At 37.4% G+C, this 19,671-nt stretch overlaps 1 long non-coding RNA gene across 1 annotated transcript in view; it reads left to right on the top strand.

Annotated features, from left to right (window-relative positions):
* Positions 1–19,671, top strand: part of LOC143676265 (uncharacterized) — a 45,924-nt gene that overhangs the window by 16,124 nt on the left and 10,129 nt on the right. The gene's annotated exons all lie outside the window — the stretch shown is intronic.

Genomic DNA, 19,671 nt, shown 5'->3' with positions numbered 1-19,671 from the left:
CTCCTTCTCAAGCTTTAGGAAATGATCCCAACCGGCAGAGCTTTGTTCAATAAGTTAGGGGGGAAATGCAGGGACAAAAAAACAGATAAGGAAAGAAAAATTGCTTGGGCTAAGAAGATCTAAATGATGCATTAAACAAATAATTTATTGATAAATGTTTTGCTTTTTAGAAGCAATAATCTTTGACCTGGAATAGAGTGTAAGGGAATCCCAGGTCTTAGCATGAGTCGGTCCATTTCCAGTCTTCTTTATGATGCATACTGAGTTATTTTTTTCTGGAAATTTCCTATTACTCTTATCTCACAGGTGCTAAATTAAAATATCACCTTCATAATCTAGTGAAATCCTTCACTGACTGTTTTCTACCTTTAGAGAAAGAAGTGGGAAATCTTTGATCTAGTAATCAAAACTATAATGTGGACTTTTTTTTTAACATGGGCAGGCACCGGGAATCAAACCTGGGTCCTCTGGCATGACAGGCAAGCGTTCTTGCCTGCTGAGCCACCGTGACCCACCCTAATGTGGACTTTTTAACCTGACACCTACCCTTTCACTTCCTGCTCCTCATTTTTAGGGTTTTCTCCTCAGGGTGGATTGTTCTCTGTTTTGGTTTCCTGGCTGCTAAAGCAAATACCATGCGGTGGGTTGGCTTAAATGATGGGAATTTATTGGCTCCCATTTTTGAGGCTAGGAGAAGTCTAAAATCAAAGTGTCGTCAAGGTGATGCCTTCTCCCTGAAGCTTGTCACATTCTGGGGCCGACTGCTGGCAAACTGTGGCCGTAGGCTTTTCTTCACAGGGCAATGCACATGGCAGCCTCTCCTGGCTTTTCCATTCTGTTGACTTCCACCTTCTGGCTGCTCCTTCTGGCTTTTTCTCTTTCTGTGGCCTTCCAGATAAGGCCTGTAGTAATAGGATTTATCCTGGGTCACACCTCAACTGAAGTAATATCATCAAAAGGTCCCCCTTACAATGGGTTCACACCCACAGAAATAGATTAAATACAAAAACATCTTTTTCTGGGGTACACAGATCCAAGCCACCATATTCTCTCTACCCTCTAATGTATTATGTTCATCTCCAACACATCTTCCTTGCAAGTTTCTGACTGTGCCAAGATTTTCACTTCACTGTCTATAGTTCCTACTCAATCTCAGCTTGACTGGAATGAACTTTCTGTATGTTTTCATGACTCGTTCTTTCTTGACTTCCAGATCTTATGGCAGAAGCTGATTCAGGACTGGATTGAGGTACTTTTTTTTTTTTTAAATCTCTCTCATTCTAGTGTTTTCTTTACCACATCATGATGCTTAGATGAGTCAAATTGAATCAAATCAAATGGAAATTTATCCATTATTTTTCCTTCTCAGTTCAACATTCTTTTTCTACTTATATAAGACACTGAGTACCATAGAAATAGTCTCATCGTGGGTGGGAAGAGCTGACCCAGAGATCAAGGCAAGAATGGTGGTAGGAAAAATTCAGGTAAAAAATTTTCTCTCTCATCCTCTTTCAATTAAACAAAAACAGCAATGAAATAAACAGAAAACGCACAGAAATCCTCATCAAATTGAGTTAATGCTTCTTTTCTGAGCTTTTACCATTTCCTGAAAGATAAAATGCTTAAATTGATGGTTCAGTGTAGCTAGTTTGTAATTATCATGCATGTATTTAGCCAGATTGGATTCTTTGTGATTCTAGGGTTCTAATGAAATATTTAGGCTTATATTTCTCTTTTCATTTCTCATATTCTTAGGTGACATTCTGAGTATTTGGACTCAGATAGTTGTAGATGTTATATTTGCTAGGTGAGATGTTCGATGTGAGTGGTAAATACTTGAGAATGTAAAAATCTTTGCATTCTTCAACTTAGAAAGCTCCCCAGATAGTCTATGAGAATTTCCAGAAACTAAATTTTGACCAAGACATACACACACAATGTATTTCTTCCTCTTTTTTTTTTTTTTACTTTTTAAATACTTGTTTATTAGAGAAGTACTAGGTTTACAGAAAGATCCTGCAGAAAATACAGAGTTCTCACATGCAGTCCTTACACATAGTTTTACCTATTATTACTACTTTGCAGTAGTGTGGTAACTTTCTTACAATTGATGACATTATTGTAATTCTACTATTAGCTGTAGACCATAGTTTACGTAAGTATTCACTATTTGTATTGTGTAGCCTGTTTTTTTTTTTAATTTTTATTCTAGTAACATATATTCAACCTAAATTTTCTCTTTTTAACAATGTTCAAGTATATAATTCAGTGATTACATTCACGCTGTTGTGCTACCATCACCACATTCCTATCAAAACTTTTTCCTCACCCCCTAACAGAAATTCTGTACCAATTAAGAATTAACTTCCCAGTCTCTATCCCCACCCTGGCCCCTGGTAAGCTGTATTTTAGTTTCTGAATCTCTGAATTTGCTTCTTTTAATTATTTCATATCAGTGAGATCATAAAATATTTGTCCTTTTGTCTCTGTCTTATTTCACTGAATGTGATATCTTCAAGGTTCATCCATTTTGGCTGTGTCAGAACTTAATTACTTTTTTAATAGCTGAATAATATATATATACATATATGTATATATATCCCATATTTTGTTTATCCATTCTTCTGTTGATGGACATGAGTTACTTTCATATTTTTGAGAACTGAGAGTAATGCTGCTATGAACATCGGTGTGTAAATACCTGTTGAGTTCCTGTTTTCAATTCTTTGCAGTATATTCCTAGTAGTGGGATAACCAGATTATATGGTAATTCTATACCTGAATTTCTCAGGAACCACCAAAATGTTTTCCATGGTGGCTGCACAATATTACATTCCCACCAATAATGAATGAGTGTTCCTGTTTTCCCATATCCTCTCCAATACTTAATAATCCATTTTTTAATGGTAACCATTCTTGTGGGTATGAAATGGTATCTCATTGTGGTCTTGATTTGCATTTTCCTAGTGACTAATGATGTTGAGCATCTTTTCACATGCTTATTGGCCATTTATAGATCTTGTTTGGAGAAATGTCTATTTAAGTCTTTTGACCATTTTTAAATTGGGTTGTGGGATTTCTTTATTTTCCAGATATTAAATCTTTATCAGATACATGGTTTTCAAGTGTTTTCTTTCATTCTGTAGGTTATCTTTTCACTCTCATGATAAAGTCCTCTGATGTACAAAAGTTCTTAATTTTGATGAGGTCCCTTTTATCTGTTTTTTCTCAGTTGTCATGCTTTTGATGTAAAGTCTAAGAAACCATTGCCTAGTACAAGACCCTGAAGATGCTTCCCTATGTTTTCTTATAGGAATTTTGCAATTTTGGTTCTTATATTTCAGTCAATGACCCATTTTCCTTAACTTTTGTATATGGTATGAAGTAGGAGTCTACTTTCATTGTTGTGCATATGGGTATTCAGTTTGCCCATTTGTTGAAGAGACTGTTTTGTCCCTATTGAGTAGACTTGACACCCTTGTCAGAAATCAGTTGGTCATAGATGTGAAGATTTATTTCTGAAATCTCAATTTGACTTTATTAGTCTATTTGTCTGTCCATATGTCAGTAACATGGTGCTTTCATTACTGTAGCTACGTAGTAAGTTTCAAAATTGGAAAATAGGAATCCTCTAACTTTGTTCTTTTTCAAGATGGTTTTGGCTGCTTGGGGCCCATTACCCTTCCATATAATTAAAAAAAAAATTTGTTGAGAAAAATCTTCACACACATACTATCTATGGTGCACAATCAGTGCCTGACAGTATCATTACATAGTTGTGTATTCATCGTGATCATTTTTTAGAATAATTGCATCACTCCAGGAAAAGAAATAAAAAAAAAAAAGAAAAAAGTCATACATACCATACACCTTACCCCTCCCTCTCATTGACCACTAGTGTTTCCATTTACCCAATCTATTTTACCCTTTCCTCCCATTACTTATTTATTTAGTTTTAACCATATTTTTACTCATCTGTCCATACCCTGGATATAAGAAGCATCAGAATCAAGGTTCTCACAATCACATAGTCACATTGTAAATGTCATATCTTTATACAACCATCTTTAAGAATCAAGGCTACTGGAACACAGCTCAACAATTTCAGGTACTTCCCTCTAGCTACTCCAATATACCATAAACTAAAAAGGGATATCTAAATAATGCATAAGAATAAACTCCAGGATAACTTCTTGACTCTGTTTGAAATCTCTCAGTTGCTGAAAATTTATTTTTTCATATTTCTGTCTTCCCCTTTTTGGTCAAGAAAGCTTTCTCAATCTCTTGATGCCAGGTCCTGGCTTATCTCAGGCTTTCTGTCCCATGGTGCCAAGGAGATTTAACCCCTGGCCATCATGTCCCAGGTAGGAGGAAAGGCAATGAGTTCATCTGCTGAGTTGGCTTAGAGAGAGAGGCCACATTTGAGCAACAAAAGAGATTTTCTGGGGCTGACTCTAGGCATCATTTTAAGTGGGCTTAGCCTATCCTTTGTAGGAATAAGTTTCAAACCAAGATTGAGGGCTTGGTCTATTATTTGGTTGTCCCAATTGCTTGCGAGTCTATCAGAAATTCTCCAACTTGGGAAATTGAACATCTCCCCACTTCTCCACATTCCACCAAGGGACCCCACAAATACTTCTTTATCCACTGCCCAAATCACTGTGTGATTCATCAGGGCACCACACTAACCTGGACAAACCAACAAACTCTCACTCCCTATTCAAGAGTCCATGTACTTATGGTGTTCAACTAAACTGACCATAAAAGTTAAATTAGGAAACTCACTGTGCCAGTTTGGATCTGTGGTGGACCCTAGAAAAGCCATGTCCTTTAATCCTTATTCAATATTGCTGGCTGAGAGCTTTCTGATTGTTCCCAGGGAGATGTGAATCACCCAATTGTGAGCTTTAACTTTGGATTAGCAGGAGTATGACTCCACCCATTCCAGGTAGATCTTGATTAGTTTACTGGAATCCTAAAAAAGAGGAAGCATTTTGAAGAAAGCTTCAGAATGGTGAAGCCATGAGGAGAGCCCATGCAGCCAGATACCTTTGGAGATAAAGAAGGAAAACACCCCTGGGGAGCTTCATAAAATAAGCCTGGAGAGGAAGCTAGCAGATGTTGCCATGTTTACCATGTACCTTTCCAGTTGAGAGAGAAACCCTGAACTTCATCAGCCTTTCCTGAGTGAAGGTAACCTATTGTTGGTGCCTTAATTTGGACATTTTTATAGACTTGCTTTAGTTGGGACATTTTCATGGCCTTAGAACTGTACTCTTCCTAGTTAATAAATTCCCCCTTTTAAAAGTCATTCCATTTCTGGTATATTACATTCTGGCAGCTAGCAAACTAGAACAGATTTTTGTACCAGAGAAGTGGGGTGTTGCTGCAGTTTGCAAATACCAAACATGTTAGAATGTTTTTTTAAATGGATAAGGGGAAAATTTTTGAGGAGTTGTGAGGAGCTTTATAGAGAAGGCCTAATATACTTTGAAGAGACTATTGGTAGAAATGTGGGCTCTAGGGATGCCTCTGGGGAGCCACTAGACTGAAATGAGGTGTGGGTTATTGCAAATTGGAAGGAAGGCGATCCTTGTTTTAAAATGACATATAATCTAGAAAAATTGACTAGTGGCTTTGGCTGGAGGGCAGATTTTAAAAGCTGTGATCATGGATATTTAGCAAAGTAGATTTCCAAATTAAATGTGGAAAGTGCAGCCTGGTTTTTCCTCACAGCTTATAGTGAAATATGACAGGAAAGAGATAAGCTGAAAACTTAACTCTTGGGTACAAAGAAACCAGAATATGATGTTCTGGAAAATTCTGGGCTTCCAGGAGGGGAGACCCCAGAGAATGGTGCCACACATGAGGATTTGACCAGCCAGCCATTTCAGAGAAAGCTAGGATTGGAGATGGAGTTATCCATGAAGGATTTGTGAAAAGTCCTGTCTGATGGGCATGATCTGAGTTTACTACATAGAAAGCACGAGAGTGTTGCAGGATCTGTATAAACAGAACCACTGCCATTCTGGACTGAGAGGGACAGAAAAGGGACATGTTGGAGGAAAAACAACTTCAGAGGTGGAACTACAGAAGCTAAAGTCTAGAGTCGAGGAACCTCGGACCAGGAAAGCAGACCCACCCAAGCATAGAGAGAGTGAGTTTGCCCTGAAGGCAGAGAGTGGGCCTTTCACCATTGTAAAGTGGCTGCCTCAGGCCTTGGAGAGGGTGGAGCCATTCCTTGAGGATTGGTGAGAGTCTGGCTGCCACTACATGGAGGAGTTGAGCATGTGCCCCAGAGATAGCAGAGAGCCCGGGTGCAGCCCCAGTACTTGGAGAGGGTGGAGCCAATAAAAAGGCAGTCTTCCCAATGTCCCCCAAGGTTGCATTCAGAGATGGGTGAATTGCTGTAGGCCCTTGGAAAGGGTGGCACTGCTGCTTTCTGAAGCCCTGAAGATAAATGACTTTCAGAGTTTGAAATCTAATAGAGTTTGCCCTGCAGGTTTTCAAAACTGTTTGGGTTCAGTAACCTCTGTGTTCTATACAGTTTCTCCCTATGGAAATGGAAACATGTATCTATGACTGTTCCTCCTTTGTATATTGGCACAAATAACTTATTCTGAGTTTTACAGGTCCAGAGCCAGAGGAGACTCTTGCCTTGGGACAGACCATGCTTGTAGCTGACCTCAATGAGATTTTGTATTGCTTCAGATGTTGTATTGCATTTGTATTGTTACTGAAGCACTTTAAGACTTTCTGATATTGTTATGGAATGAATTTATTTTGCATTTGGAAAGAACATGTCTTTTGGGGGTCTAAAAGGTGGAATGTGCCAATTTGATTCTGTGGTGGACCCCAGAAAAGCCATGTCCTCTAATCCTCATTCAGTATTGCTGACTGGGAGCTTTTTGATTGTTCCCATGGAGATATGACCCACCCAATTGTGGGTATTAACCTTGGATTAGAGGGAGATGTGCCTCCACCCATTCCAGGTGGGACTTGATTAGTTTACTGGAATCCTAAAAAAGAAGAAGCAGGGGTTGCAAGGGTAGTTCAGTTGTAGAATTCTCACCTGCCGTGTGGGAGACCTGTGTTCAACTCACATGGAAAAAGAATGAAATGTGACCCCCACTATATAGCATACAAAAAAAGAGGAAGCATTTCAGAATGACAAAAACCACAAGGAGAGCCTACAGGGCTAGAGACCTTTGGAGATGAAGAAGGAAAACGCCCTTAGGGAAGCTTCATGAAATAGAAGCTTGGAGAGAAAGCTAGCAGATGTCACCATGTTTGCCATGTGCTTTTCCAGTTGAGAAACCCTGAACTTCATCAGCCTTTCTTGAGTGAAGGGAGCCTACTGTTGGTGCCTTAATTTGGACATTTTTATAGACTTGCTTTAATTGGGAAATTTTCATGGCCTTATAACTGTAAACTTGCAAGTTAATAAATTCCCCTCTTTAAAAGCCATTCTATTTCTGGTATATCACATTCCAGCAGCTAGCAAACTGGAACATGCACTATCTAAAATATCAATTTTGTGGCAAATAAACATATCCCCTTAAACATATCCCCTTTAATCTTACCCAGAAGCTGAGGTTTTAAAATGGACAATACCATCCTTTATTCAATCTTCTAGTATACCTTAGTCCTATCCATATCAGCTTCATTCATATCTCTAGTTGAAGTCTGATCCATTTTTCAACTTTTTAAACAGTTCCTGTGTTGGGTACTGCTCACTTTCACATTTTCAGAGCTCAAGCTCAGTCTCAGGTGTTACATAAGTACCCATAGTTTCTGGGAAAGACCATGTTATATACAAACAGCTCAGTATCTCAGAGCATTTCCTCTTTAATTCCCAGTCTCAGGTGGCATATAAATCTCTAAAATTTTAGGGAACAACCAGGTTAAACACAAATAGCTCAGTACATCAAAATTTAGAAATGATAGTTACTATTCCTGAATATATGTGACTGCTATAAGAGCTTACAATCTAGGACCCTATACAATAAGCCCCAACTTGATAATCCATGCTCTTGACTTTAGTTCACTGAATTTTTATATTATATTTAGTCCATATGAGTGAGTCATGATAATATTTTTTCCCTGGCATTTCATTCAACATACAGCGCTTAAGGTTCATTCACCTAGTTGCATGCTTCACAACTTCATTCCTTCCTGTAACCCCTCAGTAGTCCATTGTATGTATGCACCATAGTTCCCCTTTCTATTCCTCAATTGTTGTACCCTTAGGCCACCCCCATTCATTGTGGATCAGAAATACTGCCACCATAAACACCAGTTGTTCATTCATGTCTCCACCTTCAGGTATATACTGAGCAACAGGATTTTAGGATCATATGGCAACCATATGGAACCACCACACTGTCCTCCAAGGGGCTAGACCTCTCATTTCCCAACTGACAGTGAATAGGTACATCTCTTTCTCTGCATTTTCTGTAGCACTTGTTTCTGTTCATTTTTAAACACTTTTATTCACACATCGTATAATCCAACCTAAGTGCATAGACATGCCTTCACCACCATACTCTATCTGAAGATATTTCCTTTTCCTCCGTAAAGACTCCATACCTCTTTCCCAATCCCCCTGCCTGTTGACATTTAGTCTTGGCATAATGCATTTGTTATATTCAGTGGAAGCATATTACAATGTTACTGTTGACCATAGACCCTAGCTTGCATTGGTTATCCTTTTTCCCTTATACTGTCTATTTTCAACACCCTGCAGTACAGACATTCATGTATTCTCTTTTATGTGAAAACATTTTTTAATTTGCATGTTTAATCACCATCATTGTACACTCTAGACATTCCTACATTATACCATGTCAGTTTTTATCTTCTACCTTTTCTTCTGGTTTCATACTTGCTCCCAGCCCTTTTCCCTCTATCATACTCACATTCAGCTATATTCAGTGTACTTATATTATTTTGCTACAGCCAGGTAGTATTGTGTTATCCATTTCTCAATTTTTACAATGAGTCCTGTTGTATAATCTGTATTCCCTCAGCACCAATTTCTTAACCTCTATCCTATTTCTATCTAATAACCTGTATTCTTAACTTCAATTCTCCAAGTTCACTTATTAATGTTAGTTCTTATTAGTGAGGCCATACAGTATTTGAACTTTTGTTTCCAGCTAATTTCACCCAGCATAATGTCCTCAACATCCATCCATGTTGTTACATGCCTCATAACTTTATTCTGTCTTACAGCTGCATAATATTCTATTGTATGTATATGCACTCATCTGTTGATGGACATTTGGGCTGTTTCCATCTCTTGGCGATCATAAACAATACTGCTAAAAACATTGGTATGAAAATGTATATTTATGTCCTTGCCTTCATGTCTTCTGAATAGATACCTAGTACTGGGATTGCAGGATCATATGGCAATTCTATACTCAGCTTCCTGAGGAACCACCAAACTGCCTTCCACAATGGTTGTGCCATTTTACATTCCCACCGACATGGATAAGTGTGTTTCTTTTTCCACATCCTCTTCAGCACTTGTCATTTTCTGTTTTTGTTGTGTTGTTTTGATAATGGCCTTTCTAGTGGGTGTCAGATGATATCTCATTATGGTTTTGGTTTGCATTTCCCTAATAGCAAGTGAAGTTGAACATCTTTTCATGTGCCTTTTAGCATTTGTATTTCCTCTTCTGCAAAGTGTCTGTGGCTTGGGGGACTTGCAGTTCCGTGTGGGTCTCACCTGGTCCAGCTTGTCCAGACTGAGGCATGATGTGTGTCCAGTCACTGATGTAGCCCAAACGATTGTTTTGTACTATTTCTAGCTATTTACTAAGTGCTCTGGAGAACAAACTAAATTTCACACCTCACTAAGCTACCATCTCCCCCTTCCATATAAATTTGATGGTTAGCTTTTCCATTTCTGCAAATATGGCTGTTGAAGTTTAAATTGGAATCATGTTAAATCTGTAAGTCCCTTTGGATAGAATTGATATCTAAATGATATTTGGTTTTCCAATCCATGAACTCAGGATATCCTTCCAGCTATATAGGTCTTCTTTAATTTCTTTCAGCGGTGTTTTGCAGTTTTCTGTGTAAAAGTCCTTTGCATCCTTGGTTAAATTTATTTGTAGATAATTTAATCTTTTAGTTGCCATTGTAAATGGATTTGTTTCAGGATTTCCTCTTTAGATTGTGACTAGTTGTTCTAGTTTGCTAGCTGCTGGGATGCAATATACCAGAAACGGAATGGCTTTTAAAACGGGGAATTTAATGAGTTGCTAGTTTACAGTTCTAAGGCTGAGAAAATGTCCCAATTACAAATCTATAGAAACAGGCATCCAGGGAAAGATACCTTGATTCAAGAAGGCCGATGAAGTTCAGGGTTTCTCTCTCAAGTGAGAAGGCTTGTGGCAAACACAGTCAGGGCTTCTCTCTCAGATGGAAGGGCAGATGGCGAACACGGTGTCATCTGCTAGCGTCTTTTCCTGGCTTCCTGTTTCACGAAGCTCCCCAGGAGGTGTCTTCCTTCTTCATCTCCGAGGGTCACTGGCTGGTGGACTCTGCTTGGTGGTGCTGCAGCATTCTCTGCTCTCTCTGAATCTCTCATTCTCCAAAATATTTCCTCTTTTATAGGACTCCAATAAACCAATCAAGACCCACCCAAATGGGTGGAGACATGTCATCACCTCATCCAATTTAACAACCACTCTTGACTAAATCACATCACCCAGGGAGATGATCTCATTACAGTTTCAAACATACAGTATTGAATAGAGATTATTCCACCTTTATGAAATGGGATTTATATCAAAACATGGCTTTTCTTAGGGGACATACTTCCTTTCAAACCAGCACACTAGTGTATAGAAGCAGTACTGTGTGTGTTGATCTTGTTTTCCACCGCTTTGCTGAATTTTTTTATTAGCTCAAATTGCTTTGTTGTGATTTTTCACTATTTTCTCTATAGAAGACCATATCTGCAAATAGGGAAAGTAAACTTTTCCTTTCTAATTTGGATGCATTTTATTTCTTTTTCTTACCTAATTGCTCTGGTTAGAACTAGCATATTATTGAATAACAGTGGTGACAATGGATATCCCTTGTTCCAGATCTTAGGGGGAAAGACTTCAGTCTTCCACCATTGAATATGATGTTGCTATGGTTTTTTAAATATATATGCCCTTAATTTGATGTTCAGGAAATGTCCTTATATTCCTAGTTTTCTAAATGCTTTTATGAAGAAGTGGTGCTGAATTTTATGACATTCCTTTTCTGCATCATTCAGGATATGTGGGTTTTTTTTTGTTTTTTTTTTACCTTTGTTCCACAATGTGGTGTAATATATTAACTGATTTGCTTAAGTTGTACTATATTTTCATACCTGATATAAATCTCCCTTGTTCATGGTATATAATTCTTTCAGTAAAATGTTGGAGTCTGTTTGCTGGTATGTTTTTGTTTTTGAGAATTTTTCATCTATATTCATAAGGGACATTGCACTTAATTTTCTTTTCTTGTGGTGTCTTTATGTGGCTTTGTTATTAGGGTGATGTTGGTCTCATAGAATGAGTTTGAAAGGGCACTCTCATTTTCAGTGTTTTGGAAGACTTTGAGCAGGGTTGGTGTTAATTCTTAGAATGTTTGGTAAAATTCACCAGTGGAGCCGTCTGGGCCTGGTCTTTTCTTTGTTGGGAAGTTTTGGATTAATGATTCAGTCTCCTTTTTTTTTTAACTAGAAATTGAAAATAATTTTAATAATTTTAATATCTTTATGGCTACTTCACCCCTCTCATTTCTCTTCTTTTAAATCACTTACTTTTTTAAAACATTTTTTAAAATTGTGAAATATAACATATATACAAAAAAGTAGTATATTTCCAAGTATCTTTTAACAAGTAGTTATAGAACAGATTTTAAAGTTTGGTAAAGTAGTACCGAGTTGCTCTAAGGTAGTAGGGGCTAAAGGAAATATCAGTATAATGATTCAGGAATCATACTTATTTGTTAAACCCAACCTTCTCTGTATAACTCTACCATCATCTTAGATCTTTCTCCCACTCTTTAGGGGTATTTGGGCTATTGCCATTCTAACTTTTTCATGTTGGAGGAGGCTGTCAATAATATGGAATAGGAGGATGGAACTAGTTGATGTTCTGGAGAGGCTGGGTCCTCTAAGTTTCAGGACTTGTCTGGTCAAGGGACCCATCTGGAAGTTGTAGCTTTTGGAGAGTTAACCTAGTGCATGAAACCTTTGTAGAATCTTAAATATTGCCCTAGGTTTTCTTTGGGATTGGCAGGAATGATCTTGGTTGGGGTTTGGCAAGTTATGAGAGGTAGCAATGTCTAACTGAAGCATTCATAAGAGTGACCTCCAGAGTAGCCTTTTGACTCCATTTAAACTCTCAGCCACTGATACCTTATTTGTTACACTTCTTTCTCTTTTTTTTGGTTAGGATGGCATCATTGATCCCACAGTGCCAGGGCCAGGCTCATCCCTGGTAGTTAAATCATTTATTTATTTTTGTTGTTGTTGATTTTTAACTTTTTTCATTGCATAGTATAATATATATACAAAGCAAAGAAATAAAAAAGCAAAAGTTTTCAAAGCACTCTTCAACAAGTAGTTACAGGACAGATCCCAGAATTTGTCATGGCTACCATATGATCCTCTCATATTTTTCCTTCTAGCTGTTCCAGAATGTAGGAGGCTACAGAGCTTAAATATTTTTTTTATCATCACAATTGACTATTTTTCCTTACTTTTTGTAAAAAATAGCATATATACAAAAAGCCATAAATTTCAAAGCACAGCACCACAATTAGTTGTAGAACATATTTCAGAGTTTTACATGGGTTGCAATTCCACAATTTTAGGTTTTTACTTCTAGCTGTTCTAAAATATGGTAGACTAAAAGAGATATCAATTTAATGATTCAGCATTCATATTCATTTGTTAAATCCTGTCTTCTCTATAGAACTTTCACCATCATCTTTGATCTTTCCATCCTTCTCTTTAGGGATGTTGGGGTTATGGCAATTCTAAATATTTCATATTGGAAGGGTTTGTCACTAATATGGGGAAGGGAAATGGAACTATCTGATGTTCTAGAGAGGCTGGGCTAGGTTTCAGGACTTATCTGGACCAGGACCACCTGGAGATGGAGATTGTAGATTTCTAGAAAGTTACTGTAGTGCCTGGAATCCTCGTGGAATCTTATATATTGCCCTAGCTGTTCTTTAGGATTGGCTGGAGTGGTCCTGGTTAGGGTTGGTAGGTTATGATGGGTAGCAAGGTCTACCTGAAGCTTGTGTAAGAGCAACCTCCAGAGTAGCCTCTCAACTCTATCTGAACTCTCTCTGTCACTGATACTTTATTAGTTACACTTCTTTTCCCCCTTATGGTCAGGATGGAATTGTTGATCCCACAGTGCCAGGTCTGGACTCATCCCTGGGAATCATCTCCCACATTGTCAGGGATATTTTCACCCCTGGATATTATGTCCCATGTAAGGGGGAGGGCAATGATTTTACTTGCAGAGTTGGGCTTAGAGAGAGTGAGACCACATCTGAGCAACATGAGAGGTCCCCCAGAAGTAACTCTTAGGCATGCCTATAGGAACACTAAGCTTCTCCATTACCTACACGAGCTTCACAAGAGTAAGCCTCATGATCGAGGGCATGGCCTATTGATTTGGGTGTCCCTAAAGTTTGACACAGTATCAGGATATTCCCTGATGGTAAGGTTTAATAGTTCCATATTCTTTCTCCCAACCCTCAGGGGACTTTGCCAATAGTTTTTTATTATCTGCTTAATATACTCAAGGATGTATCCAAGCATTATGATAATCTATACTGGATTAAGGGACCTCTTTCTTATTCTGGGCTCCCTGTGTTTCAATTGTTCAAATGAGCTATACAGATAGTTTGAATTATTACGCAATACAGAAAATTTCAGTTCCAGACCAAATAAACCTTTCTTCCATTGGTCTCAAAGAATATGTGTAGTTCCAAAATATAGACACTGTCTTCCTTACCCCTGTGTCCTGAATACTTTAACCTCAACCTGTTCAGCTTCATTTTTATCTCTAAATATCAGGTTATAGATATATAACAGCCTTTCAAAATCCAGAAATAATCACCATTCCAGACTTAATGTGTGTACTTTAAAAGCTTTCAATCTAGGCCCTGTTTTCTTATAAGCATTTTCTAAAGGTGACCATACCATTCTTGCTCTTTTGTTTCTGGTTTATTTTGTCTCACCAAATGTCCCACATGTTTGTTCACATCATTGCATGCCTCACAACTTTGTTCCTTTTTGTAGCAGCCCAACCTTCGATCTTAAGTATTCACTATTGTTCACCAATCTACTTCTCTGTCAGTGCATCCTTCAGCCACCTGCATTCATTGGACATCATGTATAGGGCCCAAAGTCCACAGTACATCAACATTCTCGATCTTAGACAATTTCATTGTTCCCAAGAGAAAGAAAACTAATAAACACATCCTCACCAAATAGGAACTCTAAGCCTCCTCTTAAATCTTGTCCCTCCCCCCATTATTTACCTCTGCTTTTGCTGTGGTAATGCTGATAGTTTCTGTCATGGTTAGGGACATGTGTCAACTTGGCCAAGTTGTGGTACCTGTTTATCTGAGTGGGCAAGTGCTGGCCTGTCTGTTGCAATGAGGACATTTCATAGGATTAGGTCATGATCACGTCAGCTGCATCCACAGCTGATTCCATTTGTAATCAGCCAAAGGGGAGTGTCTTCTACAATTAGTGATGCTAAATCTAATCACGGGAAGCCTATAAAGGAGGATTCAGAGGAGACAGGTTGCATTCCTGCTTCGGCTGGTGAGCCTCTCCTGTGGAGTTCATCCAGACCATCCATCGGAGTTGTCGGCTTCACAGCCTGCCCTGTGGATTTTGGACTCTGCGTTCCTACGGTCACATGAGACACTTTTATAAATTTTACATTTGCAAGTGTTCCCTGTTGATTCTGTTTCTCTAGAGAACCCTAACTAATACAGTTTCCTTTTGAACATAACTCATAGCATGCAATAACTGTTTCCCCCTGTACTCTGGACCTAAACACTCTTTGTACAAGAATCATATCTTTGAAGAAATTCTTACATGAATGAATTCATATATTCAGTGTTAATAAGTAGGACATGTAGGTCTATAGAACTCCTTTCAATCTTGTTCATCTTCAATATGGTAATATTACTTATAGACCCACTAGAGAACTACCTTCACTCCATCTGTTCCTTTACATTGGAGTATAGCCTCATTAGCTAAATGTTCACCCATTTCTAGCTTCTGTGTATCTCTAAGTCCCCTATATTCTGTAATATAAGCCTCTGATTATATCTTTATGCTGGCCAATACTCCAGCATATGTATATACCACATTTTGTTAATCCACTCATTTGTTGATGGGTATTTGGTTTGTTTCCATCTTTTGGCAATTGTGAATAATGCTGCTATGAACATTGATGTTTGTTTGTGTCATTGCTTTCAGCTCTTCTGTGTATACACCAAGTAGTACTATTGCTGGGTCATAGGGCAACTCAATATTTAATTTCCTAAGGAGATACCAAACAGTCTTCCATAGTGGCTGCACCATTATACATTCCCACCAGCAGTGTCCCAGTTTCTCCATATCCTCTCCAACATTTATAGTTTCCTATTTGTTTAATAACAGCCATTCTTATAGGTGTGAGGTGGTATCTCATTGTAGTCTTGATCTGCATTTCCCTTATAGCCAATGAAAATGAGCATCTCTTCATGTGCTTTTGAGCCATCTGTATTTGCTTTTTAGAAAAATTCCTCTTCATATCTTTAGACTATTTTATAATTGAGTTGTTTGTTCTTTTGTTGTTGAGTTGTATGATTTCTTTGTATATACAGGAAATCAAACCTTTGATATGTGATTTCTAAATATTTTGTCTCATTGATTTTGCTGCCTCTCTACCTTTTTGACAAAGTCTTTTAAGGTGCAGAAGCTTTTGATTTTGAGAAGTTACCATTTATTTATTTTTTCTTTCGTTGCTTGTCCTTTGGGTATAAAATTTAGGAAGCTACCTCCTATTACTAGGTCTTGAAGCTGTTTCCTACATTTTCTTCTAGAAGCTTTGTGGTACTAGTGTATTTTTAGGTGTTTGATCCACTTTGAGTTAATTTTTGTGTAGGGTGTAAGATAAGGGTTTTCTTTCATTCTTTTGGCTATTGAGATGCAGTTCTTCTATGCCAAATTATTAAAAAGACTATTTTTGTCCCAGTTCAGAGGATTTGGGGGCCTTGTCAAAAATCAGTTGACCGTAGATTTGGTGGTCTATTTCTGCATCAGTCTCCTTACTTTTTATTGCTCTGTTGAGGTATTTTATTTCTTAGTGAATCAGTGTAAATAGTTTGTGTGTTTCTAGGAAGGTGTCTGTTTCATCTAGCATATCTAATTTGTTTGTGTACGTTGTTCATAGTATCCTCTTAAAGTTGTTTTTCTTTTTGTAGGATGTTCCCCTGTTCATTTCTGATTTTAGTTATTTGCATAGTCTCTCTTTTTTTATCAGTCCAGCTAAAGATTTTTCAAAGAACCAACTTATGGTTTTGTTGAATCTGTCTTTTGCTTTTTATTATCTCTGCTCTAATCCTTGTGCTTTCCTTTACTTTGGGTTTTACTTGTTCTCCTTTTTCTAGGTTCTCCGGTTGTGAGGTTAAGTCTCTGATTTGAGATCTTTCTTCTTTTTTTTTTTTTTTTTTTATTAATTAAAAAGAGAATTAACAAAACAATTAGAAATCATTCCAATCTACATGTACAATCAGTAATTCTTAATAACATCACATAGTTGCATATTCATCATTTCTTAGTACATTTGCATCGATTTAGAAAAAGAAATAAAAAGACAACAGAATAAGAATTAAAACAATAATAGAAAGAAAAAAAAACAAAAAAAACAAAAACAAAAAACCTATACCTCACATGCAGCTTCATTCAGTGTTTTAACATAATTGTATTACAATTGGGTAGTATTGTGCTGTCCATTTCTGAGTTTTTATATCCAGTCCCGTTGTACAGTCTGTATCCCTTCATCTCCAATTATCCCTTCTCTTTTTTTTTTTTTTTAATTAACGGAAAAAAAGAAATTAACCCAACATTTAGAGATCATACCATTCTACACATGCAATCATTAATTCTTAACATCATCACATAGATGCATGATCATCATTTCTTAGTACATTTGCATTGGTTTAGAAGAACTAGCAACATAACCGAAAAAGATATAGAATGTTAATATAGAGAAAAAAATAAAAGTAATAATAGTAAAATCAAAACAAAACAAAACAAAACAAAACAAAAACCTATAGCTCAGATGCAGCTTCATTCAGTGTTTTAACATGATTACTTTACAATTAGGTATTATTGTGCTGTCCATTTTTGAGTTTTTGTATCTAGTCCTGTTGCACAGTCTGTATCCCTTCAGCTTCAATTACCCATTGTCTTACCCTGTTTCTAACTCCTGCTGAACTCTGTTACCAATGACATATTTCAAGTTTATTCTCGAATGTCCCTTCACATCAGTGGGACCATACAGTATTTGTCCTTTAGTTTTTGGCTGGATTCACTCAGCATAATATTCTCTAGGTCCATCCATGTTATTACATGGTTCATAAGTTTATCTTGTCTTAAAGCTGCATAATATTCCATCGTATGTATATACCACAGTTTGTTTAGCCACTCTTCTGTTGATGGAGATTTTGGCTGTTTCCATCTCTTTGCAATTGTAAATAATGCTGCTATAAACATTGGTGTGCAAATGTCCGTTTGTGTCTTTGCCCTTAAGTCCTTTGAGTAGATACCTAGCAATGGTATTGCTGGGTCGTATGGCAATTCTATATTCAGCTTTTTGAGGAACCGCCAAACTGCCTTCCACAGTGGTTGCACCCTTTGACATTCCCACCAACAGTGGATACTTTCTTCTTTTTATGATTAGTATTTAGAGCTATACATTTCCTTCTCAACACTGCCTTTGCTGAAACTATTAAGTTTTGGAATGTTGTGTATTTATTCCATTTGTCTGAAGATAATTCCTAATTTCCCTGGTGATATCTTCTTTAATCCACTGTATATTTAAGAGTGTGCTGTTTAATTTCCTAAGTTTTGTATGTTTTCTAGTTCTCCCTTTGTTATTGATTTCTAGCTCCATTTTTGGTGTTTGGAGAAGATATATCATATGATTTCAATATTTTTAAAATTTCTTGAGACTTGTTTTATAATATCATATATGGACTTCCCTGAAAAATAATCCATGTGCACTAGAGATGAATGTGCATTCTGCTGTTGTTAGATGGAGTATTTATATAAGTTAGATCTAGTTGGGTTTTAGTATCATTCAGGTCTTCTATTTTATTAGTGGTCGTCTGTTAAGATATTCTATTATTATTGAAAGTGGTGCATTGAAGTCTCCTCCTGTTAATGTAGAACATTTATTCCTTCAAATCTATCAATACTTTCTTCATATATTTTGGGGTTCTGCTGTTAGATGCATATATATATATATATATATATAGTTTTTTTTTTTTTTTGGCATGGGCAGGCACTGGGAATTGAACCCGGGTCTCTGGCATGGCAGGTGAGAACTCTGCCACTGAGCCACTGTTACCCGCTGTTCTAGTTTGCTAGCTGTCAGAATGCAATATACCGGGAACGGAATGGGTTTTAAAAAGGGGAATTTAATAAGTTTCTAATTTACAATTCTAAGGTCAAGAACATGCCCCAATTAAAACAAATCTATGGAAATGTCTCATCTAAGGTATCCAAGGAAAGATACCTTGGTTCAAGAAGGTGGATGAAATTCAGGGTTTCTCTCTCAAGTGAGAAGGCACCTGGTGAAAACAGTCAGCGTTTCTTTCTCGGCTGGAAGGGCACGTGGTGAACACAGCATCATCTGCTAGCTTTCTCTTATGGCTTCTGTCTCATGAAGCTCCACAGGAGGCAGTTTCCTTCTTCATCTCCAAAGTGCTGCCTGGTGGACTCTGTGCTTTGTGGTGCTGCAACATTTTCTGTTTTCTCTGAATCTCTCTCCAAAATGTTTCCTCTTTCATAGTATTCCAGTAAACTAATCAAGATCCACCCGAATGGGTGGAGACATGCCTCCACCTAATCCAGTTTCTAACAACTACTCTTGATTGAGTGACATCTCCAGGGAGATGATCTAATTACAGTTGCAAACGTGCAATATTGAATAGGGATTAGAAGAAATGGCTGCCTTTACAAAATGGGATTAGGATTAAAACATGACTTCTCTAGGGTGCATACATCCTTTCATACCAGCACACCCGCCCTGCATATATATTTTTAATCGTTATATTTTTTTTAGTTGAATTGACTCCTTTATCAGTAACATTCTTTGTCTTTCCTGACAGTTTTGACCTAAAGTCTACTTTATTTAACTTTAGTATGGCTACTGCAGCTCTTTTTTGCTACTATTTATTTGTTATATATGTTTTTCCTCCATTCATTTTCAATCTACTTGTGTGTCTTTAAACTTAATGTGAGTTTCCTGTAAATAGCGTGCTATCCGGTCATATCTGTCTTAGCTTCTGCAAATTGGCTCTGCATTGGCTGTGCTCTCCTTTAAAGTTTAGCCTTCATATCAAGAAGATTAGCCCCAGGCAAATGTG

The sequence above is a fragment of the Tamandua tetradactyla genome, chromosome 3 (genome assembly GCF_023851605.1).
Source record: "Tamandua tetradactyla isolate mTamTet1 chromosome 3, mTamTet1.pri, whole genome shotgun sequence".
NCBI lineage: Eukaryota > Metazoa > Chordata > Mammalia > Pilosa > Myrmecophagidae > Tamandua > Tamandua tetradactyla.
Note: the sequence above shows the minus strand (reverse complement) of the source record. Positions and strands in the feature narration are given on the sequence as shown.